This window comes from Pinus tabuliformis, chromosome 1_1 (genome assembly GCF_031772625.1).
Source record: "Pinus tabuliformis cultivar Carrire ecotype Pingquan chromosome 1_1, CPIR1, whole genome shotgun sequence".
In the NCBI taxonomy this organism is placed as follows: Eukaryota; Viridiplantae; Streptophyta; class Pinopsida; order Pinales; family Pinaceae; genus Pinus; species Pinus tabuliformis.
The window spans coordinates 17,407,014-17,419,481 of record NC_142297.1 but is presented as its reverse complement, the minus strand read 5'-3'; positions in this window follow the sequence as shown (position 1 = coordinate 17,419,481).

The window sequence follows — 12,468 nt, the reverse complement described above, 5'->3', positions numbered from 1 at the left end:
TGTTAGAGGTAGGACTGCCAACAGCAATGAAGAGGGCAGTAGTTCGAATACTTCAGTATAGAGTGAAAGGGAAGGTAACACCGGAGGAGGAAGGTCATACCAGTGAGGAAGAGGTAATGGTAGAGGAAGAGGAAATGCCTATCAGTGTTATAAGTGTCATAAGTGGGGACACCGGTCCTTTGAATGTCCTGAAAATGAACAAACTGCAGAGGGGATCATATTTCACTCAGCCCGACAAAGCGGAGGCACCACCACAAGAGGTGGAAAATATGCCAGAAACCAAGGAAGCCTTGGTGTTAAACAAGATATTATTAAAACCAGCAAAGGAAGTAGTTGATTAGACACAAAGGAAAGCATTGTTCCGAACTATGTGCAAGTCGCATGGGCAATGCTGCAAATTAATCATAGACAGTGGAAGTATTGATAATCTTGTAGCTTCTGAAATGGTGAGGAAATTGGATTTGAAGAAGTTGAAGCACCCAACTCCATATAGGGTGTCTTGGTTGTAGAAAGGTCACCAACTGTTGGTCGATGAGAAGTGTGAAGTAGAGTTTCATATTGGCAAGTACAAGACAAGGTGACTTGCGATATCATGCCTATGGACGTGTGCCATATTCTGTTGGGCAAACCATGGCAGTATGATAGGAAGGTCGTCCATGACGGGGCAACATATTGTTACAAGTTTGTTAAAGATGGGATAAATCATATGCTAGTGCACATGAAGGAAGAGGATGCTACAGAAACCAGTGGGACAAAAGCATTACTATTAGGTAGAAAAGAGTTTTTGCAATAGATGGAGGATGATGAGGTGAAGTATGTAGTTGTGCGAAGGAAAAAACCAGTATTGATCCATATTGAAGTCACTGACTTACCTAAAGAGATACAGGACATGCTACAGGAATTTAGTAATATTGTGGTAGACGATCTACCGGACAAATTACCATCGAAGTGGAGAATTAGTCACCATATTGATTTTATTCCAAGAGCCAGTTTGCCAAACATGGCTGCCTACCATATGAGTCCGAAGGATAATGAAGAAATTCGGAAGCAGGTGCAGGATTTGTTGGATAAAGCACTGATTCGGGAGAGTTTAAGCCCTTGTGCAGTTCTGACTGTTTTAGCTCCCAAGAAAGAAGGTGAGTAGCGAATGTGCAAGGATTCCCGGGCCATTAACAAGATCACTATCAGGTATAGGTTCCCTTTACCTCAAATGGATGATATGATGGATTTTTTGAGTCGAGCAGCGTACTTTTCAAAGATAGACCTGAAAAGAAGCTACCACCAAATCAGAATTCGAGAAGGTGACGAGTGGAAGACAACTTTCAAGACTAATGAAGGCTTATACGAATGGCTGGTTATGCCATTTGAATTGAGCAATGCCCCTAGCACGTTCATGCGGTTGATGAATGAGATGCTGAAGAAATTCATTGGTAAATTTGTGATTATATATCTGGATTATATACTTATATTCAGCAAGACAAAGAAGAGCATTTTTGACACATGAGTTATGTATTGGAAAAATTGCAACAAAACAAATTACTGATAAATTTGAAGAAATGTTCTTTTTTCAAGAAAGAGTTAATTTATTTGGGATTTGTGATTTCTGAGAATGAGCTAAAAATGGATTCGGAAAAGGTTGCAGCCATAGTTAGTTGGCCATCGCCCAAAAGTTTGTTTAAGGTACGGAGTTTTCATGGATTGGCAAGTTTTTATCAGAAATTTATTAAAAATTTCAGTGGGATTTGTGCACCCATGGTGGACACCATTAAGAAGGAAAATCAACCTTTCCATTGGACAGAAATGGCAGAGAAGAGTTTTCAACTGCTCAAAAGGAAAATTACTAAAAAACCGATTTTGAGATTACCAGACTTTAACAAACTTTTTCAAGTTCGTTGTGATGCCAGTGGGACAGCCATTGGTGCAATACTCAGCCAAGAGGACAAGCCAGTAGCCTATTTCAGTGAGAAACTAAATGAAAGTAGGCAGAAGTACACGTCTTATGATAAGGAATTTTATGCAGTGGTTCAAGTGCTAAAGTATTGGAGACATTATCTGTTGGCCAATGAATTTGTCTTATTTTCGGAAAATTCTATGTTGCAATATATTATGCATCAGCATAAGTTGAACCGTAAACATGCTAAGTGGGTGGAGTACCTACAAAGTTTTACGTTTGTGTTGAAACACATCAGCGATCAAGCCAACAAAGTGGCAAATGCATTAAGCATGAGTAATTTGATCCTATAGGAAAGTACGATACAAGTATTAGGATTCGAACATCTTAAGGACTTGTATGAGGCAGATGCAGATTTTAAGGAAGCTTATGAAGCTTGCCAAAATCCATTGTTGAGAGATAACAACTCATGGCTGGACTATAATATGCAGGAAGGGTTGTTGTTGAAAGAAGGGCAGTTGTGTGTTCCAGAATGTTCTATGAGAGAGAACTTAATCCAGGAAAAGAATAATGGAGGTTTAGCCAGAAATTTTGGCATAGACAATCCTTGGATCAATTGAGCCACTTTTATTATTGGCCGAAGATGTGCAGAGATGTACAGAGGTTTGTGACTAGATGCAAAGGCTGTCAGCTTGCAAAGGGACACAGCCAGAACACAGGGTTGTATACACCCTTACCTATTCCAAACAGACCATGGGACTTAGTCAATTTAGAATTTTTCTTAGGTCTGCCGAAGACACAATAGGGATTCGATTCCATCATGGTGGTGGTGGATCGTTTCACCAAAATGGCACATTTCATTCCATGCAGGAAAACCAGTGATGCCATACATGTAGCACATTTGTTCTTCACAGAGATAGTCAGATTACATGGCTTGCCGAAGTCTATTGTTTCGGACCGAGACGTTAAGTTTACAGGACATTTTTGGCGAACCTTATGGAAAAAATTAGACACCAAACTAAACTTCAGCTTAGCTTATCATCTGCAGACAGATGGTAAAACTGAAGTGGTGAACCGAAGTTTGGGAAAATTATTGAGGTGTTTGGTTTGAAAAAATACTCAACAGTGGGATCGTGTGCTTGCACAAGCAGAATTTGCTTATAATGATTCGCCCAACCGAAGCATGGGCAGTAGCCCTTTCCATATCCTATACGAAATGCACCCACATGGAGTACATGAGTTACGGGATTTGGGTCAGTTGGAGCGTAGGAGTGTTGATGGTGAAGATTTCATAAAGGCAATCAACAATCTTCATGAACAAGTGAAATTAAAATTACAAGACAGCAGCCAAAGATACAAGCAGAAAGAAGATTTGAAAAGACGGGAGGTACAATTCAACGTAGGAGACCTGGTATTAGCACACCTACGCAAGGAGAGGTTTCCTAAAGGTGAATAAAACAAGTTGAAATGGAAAAAAATTGGGCCTTGCAGGATTCTTCAGAAATTTTCTGTGATTGCTTATGAATTGCAGTTAACCCCAGGTATTGGAATTTCACCCATTTCCAATGTGGCAAAATTGTACCCGTACATTGCAGAAGATGAAGAAGACAGTTCAGAAAGATGAACACGGGACACCCCAAATGAGAATGATTCATGGATTAAACAAATGCCCCTAGCAAAGCCTCTAGAGATAGAACAGATCCTAGACACCCAAGTGGCCAGACGGACTCGAAGGAAAGAATATTTGCAGTACCTAGTCAAGTGGAAGGGTCATCCTATTGAAGATAGTTCTTGGTTAGATGCTAGCCATATTCAAAGCGTCGGGCACTTTATTGAAGAGCTCATGGATAAGAGCCATGAGTTTAATTTACCCTGGGAGCCTGATGCAGGAGCATCCGAGTGAAAAGGCGACAACTGGGAAATGTTTTTATTTTATTTTATTTTGCTGGACAGAGAGGAAAACACTTTGAGCTTTTGTTTCATTTTGTCTTATTTAAAATTAAGGTTGACTCAGCCATTCTTAGTTTTTAAAATTAGGCAAGCAGATCAAGATAGGATTAGTTAGGGACTTGTTTGAAGAAATTGTTAAACAATTGAAAAGTAACTGAGGAACAGTTCCTCAACTGTAAAGAAACTGCTAATAATGCATTGAAAAGGAAAAACCAGAGAGGATGGAGGGGCTGCCATCCAGAGAGGAGAGAGAGCCCAGAAGTTGTAATTTACAATTATTTGAATCTCTATAGAAGCAAACAATTCAAAAATCTGTCATTAAGGAAGTAGAGTAATTTTTATTATATTCCCTATGCATAGATGTTTCAGGCATCAAAATGAAAGGAAGACAATGAAACACTTTATCAAAAGATCCAAATAAGAATCGACAAGAATTTTGTAACAAGAAGCATTTCAAAACCGAGAACCAAACAGAGGTACACCAGCATATATTTTTCCTTTTTTTCCTCAACAAAAAAACCAGGTACTATTATATTCAGCACTTTAAGCATTTCCTGTACATTTCATTTTCGTTTTCCATTCAACAAAGTTCACTGTACAAAATCTATAACCTGGAAATCGTGGAGGGTTCCAAACCCATGCAAACCAAAAACATTACAGTCCACAGGCTAGACCCTAATCAAACAGCGAGGGCATGAACACCTCAGAGACCACATACATACACGAAGGAACCAAAACCCCAAGGGTATAACCAATTACAGACAGAGCAAGCAACAGAGCAATTATAGACAGAACAAGCAACAAAGCAAGCAAGAAACCGCTACAGCCATGGAAAGACCCTACCCGGGTTTTCCCTAAGCCCGCGAATAGTCCCAAGGACGAAGCCGTGGAGCAACGTTCCCCTGGAAGGGCCTGCACACCACCACAGAGTATGGCAGCAGTTAGTTAGGGCCACAATACCAAAACAACAGTGAATAGGAAACCGAAAGAGGAGTGAGGGTTTTACCTGGAGGAGAATCAATTCCGCGATGAAGGACGAGAGCCAAGACCCATAACAGAGGGTTTCTACCAACAGAAGTTCCATGAACGCATTTTGCCTGCTCACCAAGGAGCCAGAGCGTTAGAACCTCAAAAACAAAGGGTGAAATTGAAATTAGAACGAGAAGATTACCTGAGAGAAAGTTCGATGAGCCGTCCCATGCAACAGCCAGGCAGGAACCTGTGTTTGGAGAGCCGAACCATCACCAGACCCAACATCAAACATACAAATCACCACAAACAGAGTAGAAACGAAGCTTGAGCCAAATGATAGAGACAAATAGACTTGCAGGTGGAAAATGACCTGAAACCCTCCAAAAACCAGAGCAGTGAATCACCACAGAGAGCGAGCAGAGGCACAGCACCAACAAACCACAAAGAACCAGCGAAGCACAAGAAACCACCATACGGGACAAACAAGGCATGATACTTACCAACCATCGCAAGAACTAGGCAAAAGCATCGAGCACCCACAAAGCCAAACCATAGCAAAGAAGAAATGAATTCCAAATACCTTCAGCGAAAGTGATAACCCGTGGTTGCAAGCCCGAGGCCAGTACAGAGGGTAGACAGCATACAATAAACCACATTAAAGTCATATACCAAAACCTCGCCACTAAATTTAATTCGAAACCGAAAGAACTAAACGGTCACAGCTATGTGCCCCTCCTCGGGATTGCCCCTAGTCTTTCATTATTATAAGCATAAGAAATAAGATATTTTTTAAGAATTTAAATATTATACATATGTATTATATTTTAGGCAACTATTCTAGTTTGAAAAATTACATATACAAAATGTAGGTGAATATTCAATAGGAAACATGTAATTTATTATTAAAACTTGTAAATTATGGAGAATACTATTAATTTTTTTATATCTATGTAAAAAATAGGTGATTTTTATCAGTTGGGTGAATATGTTTTTTAAAAAATAAAAGAAAAAAATAGTTAATTGGAAAAATTTAACCCCTAAAAAATTCCCGATGAAAAACCAATGTCTCCAAAAAATTAGGATAGGTTTGAGATCAAACTTTTTTTAATTGGTTGTGTTATAGTAATGTTTATGGAATAAGATGAGACTAAATAATAAAGCATTCAAAGCTATTAATAATGTCATATGTAATAATGAAACATCACCTCCAAATCCATCGACTTATCTCTTAGTGAAACATAAAACATGAATTTACATAATAAATATTAATTTTTTTTTATTAAAAATAACAAAATGAAATAAACACTTTTAAAACTTACATAACCAGTGAAAATCCATAAATATAGAATTGAGTATATTATAGACCATACTTGATTGATTTATTACATACCTAGTAACAATCAATAAATATGAAAGATTGACTATTGGTTTATTACATAGCCAACAACAATTCATAAATATTGAGGATTGACTATATCACACGTGATGGGTTGTATAATCAACATCCTTTTTGCCACTAAACTATTGTTTTTTTTACCTTAGTTCACACCTCCTTAATTTTTGAACTATAAAATATGTCCTTTGTGATCTCAAAAGCTTACGGTATATGTGCTTTTTATATCTCTTTCATTTTCTTGTTTAGGTCGGAATTAAGGTGTGCTTTAAATACTTATAAAGTCTATAATTGATTGTGATGTTGAAGTCTATAATTGATTGTGATGTATAAGTGATTGTGATATGTGTGGAATAAGTGGTCTAGGAATATATATATATATACATATATATATAGATAGATATATAAATATAATTGATTGTGATATGTGTGGAATAAGTGCATTGATTGTGGTTCCAAAAAGGTCTTTAGTTACGGGACTTAAAGTCTAGGAATATATACATGTATAATTGATTATGATATGTGTGGAATAAGTGGATTGATGACGATTGCAAAAAGGTCTTTGGGTACAGGTGTACTACTCATCAAGGTGTGCAATTATCAAGTTACATGTGTAACAACATGTGCTAGTCATCAAGGTATGCAATTATCAACATGTACTAGTTATCAAGGTATGCAATTATTAGGCTATATATACATGTATAATTGATTGTGATATGTGTGGAATAAGTGATCTAGGAATATATACATGTATAATTCACTGTTATATGTGTGGAATAAGTGGATTGATGATGGTTGCAAAAGGGTCTTTAGTTATAGGTGTACTAGCCATCAAGATATTCAATTGTCAAGCTACATGTGTAACAATGTGTCAAGGTATTCAATTATCAAGCTACATGTGTAACAACGTTTGCTAGTCATCAAGGCATATAGTGATCAATGTATTAGTCATCAAGGTATTCAATTATCAAGCTACATGTATAACAACGTGTGCTAGTCATCAAGACATACAATAATCAATGTGTTAGTCACCAAGGTATGCAATTATCAAGCTACATGTAATCATCAACGTACTAGTCATCAAAGTATTTAATTATCAACACATGTAATTAGCAACGTACTAGCATCAAAATATTTAATTATAAACGTACTAGTTATTAAGGTATTCAATTATCCAAATACATGTATAACAACGTATGCTAGTCATCCAAGACAGACAATTATCAACATGTGTTAGTCAAAGGTATACAATTATCAAGCTACATGTGTAACAACCTGTGTACAGCCTATACATGTTCACGTTTTAAGGGAATGAGCATATACATATTTGAGATAACAAAGTGAAATGTTAACAACAATTGCATTCTTAAGTGAAATGTTAACAACAATTGCATTCTTAATGGCTCTACGCATGTGTTACTGTTACCTCGCAGGGACCCCAATCTCAGAAATCTCGAAATAGGCTCGAGGAAGGCACACCATGGTGGGAGCCAAATCGAATCACAGGTCTCCGTAGTATTTTAGCGCGTAGCGTTTGTAGCAATGCCAAGGGCTTATACAGTTAACATGGGTTAAACCTTATCCACGAGGAGCTTGAACAGATTATTGATCCCTTGTCTTTTATTGTAATTAAACGATTGATCTCGTACCTTTTTGCAACCAAACCGAAAGTCACATTTGTTTGTGTGATGCCCCCCTCATTTTTCCAAATTAATACAAAGTTGGTGTGCGGGCTATAAAACAATTACTGCTCGGTGTTTCAATTTGTGATATTCATTATGTATGGTTTAAGAATACATTTGAAGCTTGGGCTGGTAGCTTTATAAGATTAAGAGCACAAGCCAAGCTTGGGGAAAGGCTCACTCAAGGTAAGCTCTTGTCTTGTCAATTGTTATTTTTTATTTAGGTATAATAGAATATTAATATTTAGATAGTGATAATTATGTTTTTGTTTTATTCTAGTATTTTTATATGTGTGTTTTAGCTTTGTAATGTAATTTATCATAGTGGAACTTAGAATAAGATTTTAACATAGTGATTTAGTAGTGTATTTTTTTGTTTTATGAATATTAAAAGTTTGTAGTATTATGATTTATTTTGTTAAAGTTTATTTGTTGGGGAACGATATATGTGGTTAACTGTTGCAAAACCAGTTTGATGTAGAATTGTGGTAAGTAGCCACTATGGAATTGGCATGTTGTGGAATTGCTTGGATTTGGCCTACCTAGTGACACAGAGCTAGGCACTCAAGGAAAGGGATTATATGTGTGGAGTGCCATTTAGATGAGCTGTGGGATAACCTCAAGACTATCCCGCATTCAAAAATTGTATCACCGTATGTTTTTTCAGTTTAGTAGCCTAGGTCATTTAAGATAAGTGAGGAATGTAGTTCTTATGTATATTTCACGTAGTACCTCGCAAGTTTACAAACCATGTGGTAACAAACTAAGTGAATAGTGTACTTAGAAGCTCCACTATAATAGGAGGCATATAAACACAGCCAATTTTTGTGCCATTTCTGAGGAGGCACTCAAGAGAATTAGGATTTCTTACTTATTTAGGGTAAGTAAAGATACCAAGACTAGAAACAACCAAAGGAATTTATCAACTACCCCTTTCAGTAACCTACGTCCTTATTATCCTGCGTACTAGAGTAAGATAGATTCATTGAAACTGTAAGCTTTCATAAACCCTTCGTGGTGCAGTAGGAGCCACCCATATTAACATCCTGACAGGTAAATACAGCAAAGGCATCTCATCGGGACCTCAACCAAAATAACCTCATAGCACTATACGGAAGAACCACCAACAATGGGGGAATAAGTTTTAGCAATAGGAGAACCAACAAATTCTAATGGTTTCAATAAGTTTCAAGAGCACGAACAACCAAGTGAACCTGAACAAGAATCATTTGTAGGAATGGGGGATGAAGAAGTAGCTGGACCTAAGAACCTAGTTACATTTGAATTCCTTATCTATGAAGAAAATCGAATGGTTCTTATGAAAAATATCCCTCCTATTGTTATTCCTAAATTTTGTCTCTCCCAAATGAAGACCAAGATACCTTCTTGTTTGAATTTGATGTCCTTTTTCACAACTACAATTACTCCACATATGTACAAAATTTAAAAATATTTCCAGCTACTCTCAAGGATGCAGCTCTTCCTTGGTTTATGGGACTTAGAGGAAACTCCTTTCAATCTTGGGATGAAATGAAAAATAAGTTTTTAAACAAATATCAGGACTATTGTAATGTCTGAGACATTAAAGAATAAATATTTAATATGTTGCAAGGAGATGACAAAAGCTTGGAAGATTACATGGAAAGATTTCAATACAATCTACAGAGAACAAAATAAAATACTTTAGATAATGGAAATTTTTGTATTATTTTTCTTAAAGGAGTACAAGAAGATTGTATTAACATTGTTGTCACTCACTGCGTGGATTTCAACTGGTCAAGGTTTCCCAAGAGCAATGAAATTTGGAGCCACTGTCCCAAGCCATAGAAGATCTCAAAGCTCAATCAAGCCCCCTCCAATGCCTAGTGCTCAGAAAAAATCTTTCCAACGGTATATAGAAGTCCAAAAATGGACTCCTAGAGAAGCATTTAAAGCACTTCGAAGATTACCATGGAAAAACCCAAAAAATGAAGGAAATTAGCTAAGTATGAGAAAAATCCCGCAAATCGGTTGACACCGTAGGCCCGCAGTCACAACAAACCCCAAAGACCATGCGAGGACTGATTTTCAACAAAGTGCTACACCATCGGGGGAGGGTCAAAAGAGTTCAACACAAGAAAGGTAGGAAAAACAAAGTCGAGCCACCCCCCTTCTCTCTCCTCCACATGACAGGGTCCCACATCCTCGCAGTCCCGCAGATCATCACATGGACAGGTTCCATACTTAACAGACCTTTGCAAGGGTTGATTTGGTATATAATGAGAAATCACCGGGGGAGGGCCGAAAAAGTTTAACACAGGAAAGGTGAACAAAACAGGAGCGGTCCACCTCCCTTCTTTCTCCTCCACGTGGCGGGTTCCCGCATCCCAGCAATCCTGCATCACAACAGTCTCACAAATAGGCGTATTGACAGGTTTCAAACCTGAAAGACCATGCGGGGGCCGATATTGCGATATAGTGTTGTATCGTCGAGAACGTAGAGAAATGATTTAACAAAGGAAAGATGAACAAAACAAGAGTGGGTCACCCCCTTTCTCTCTCCTCCATGTAACGCAATCCCACGTCACAACAGTCCCGCAGCTCATCACCTTGGCAGGTTCTATATACTTCAAAGACTTTGAGGGGGTTGATTTGCAATATAGTGTCGTATTGTCGACGGAGGGCTGAAACGATTTAACAAAGGAAATGCCTGCAAAACCAAGGCAGACGGGCCCCTTTCTCTCTCGTCCACATGGTAGTATGGCAAGTGATGCAGCAATACAGATGATGACGTGGTAGAGGACACATGTCACCCAGTTTCACTATTTTCAAGCATGACATGGGGCTATTTCGGGTGCCACATGTTACCACTCACAGGGTGACACATGCCAGTGATGATGTCACCCCACAGACTGGTGATCATAGTTGTTAAGGGGGAAAATGCTAAAGACAAAGGTGCAGAGAAATTGCGATATGTGGGACTCCCCCCCGGATGCGATAAATTATTACGGCGTGGTCCATAAGGATCTCACATCCAAACTATCAACCCACGCTAAGGAAAAAGGGTAGAGTAGGGTAGAGCAGGGTAAAGCAGAGTTAAAGTGCTGATATGCAGGATTTGTGATAATAAAGGAAAAGGCCTCCAGACACGGGTCTGAAGACCTTAGCACCTAAGGGCTCAACCCCTGGTTCCAGCTCCCAGTCATATGAGGAAAGTCACATAAGGAGCTAAGGGGGAAATCCAAAATACCTGTTTTGCCAGTTTGAGAAGAAAAAACTCGCGCCGGTAATTCCGTGTTGTTACACTGGAATGCATATCACCTGCTACGTCAAGACACCAATGATGCAGTACAGAGGTTTAATGGGCAGATGGGCTGGATGCTAGAAGACTCTAATAGAGCATGGCGCAGCAATGGAGCAGTACAAGGGACTCAGAAGGATTAATGGCTCAGTATGGAGCCTCATCCCTCTACACAGCAAAGGACCACAAATACCAGCACTAACAGGTGACCCAACCCCTACTCCACAGAGGAAGGCCTTCAAGCAGTAAAAACAAAAGTGATGGGAGCCAACTGAGTAGCACGAAAGGGCCATACAGCAAGCCACCTACAATCTTTAACAATGTCCAAGATAGGCACTAAGACATTTAATGCTTCTCTTTGACTGATATTCATTTTCTATATCCTATAATATGTCTCCCTTCAATGAGGCATGTATTTATGTAATATCTTTTTATGCCATAGATCCGTTCCCAACTGATACAGCTAGTTGACGTGACAGCTGAATCTAGGAGATAGATATTTATGTTGTAATGTAGCTTCTTTCTCCCCTCTCAAGATAAATAGTGGAAAGCAAGACTTAGAAAGGGTTCAGAAATTCTAGAGAAAACATTACATGTTATATTTTCATACTATGTCTCCTTTGTAATACAGATCTTTTCAGAATATCAAGGAAATAGTGGTGATTCCCTCTTTAAAGGATTACAGTATGTGTTCCCCTTTGTTTAACTCATTTTTATGTCCATGCTTCTTCCTTGAATTCATATAATTATTGTTGCTAGATGTGTTTCAAGCTCCTTCACAGATTCATTAGTATCTATATGTTAATGCAAATTCCTATAACCATTTCACATATTCATTTGTCTGAACATTGTTTATGTATATGTCTGTGAGGAACATTGAGATTAGATCTTTAAATCTGCCGCACATGAATCATAGCCCTCAACTCCCCCTTCATTCATTATTTATGCTTGTAGCCCAAATAAGCATAGAAATCCTTAATGTCTCAAGCTCTGTGTGGTAAATACATAAGTATTGAAAACATAATGCTCTATGTGATGAGTTACTCTTCTCTCTTTTCCTCTCTCAAACACTCTGCAAAAGATTATTAGTTGTAAAACCTTGAATCTCTCAGCCTCCGTTATTTTTATACTTATTTCTAAGATCTGAACTTCTGAAGAAGTAGCAGAAATCCATGTTTATTTATTTGGATTAATGAGCCAATATATTTCCTATGTACATATGTATCTATAGATCATAAGTGTTGTCTACAGTATCTAGTAAATCATTTGAGACACCATTTTAGATGTGCCCAGGCACTGG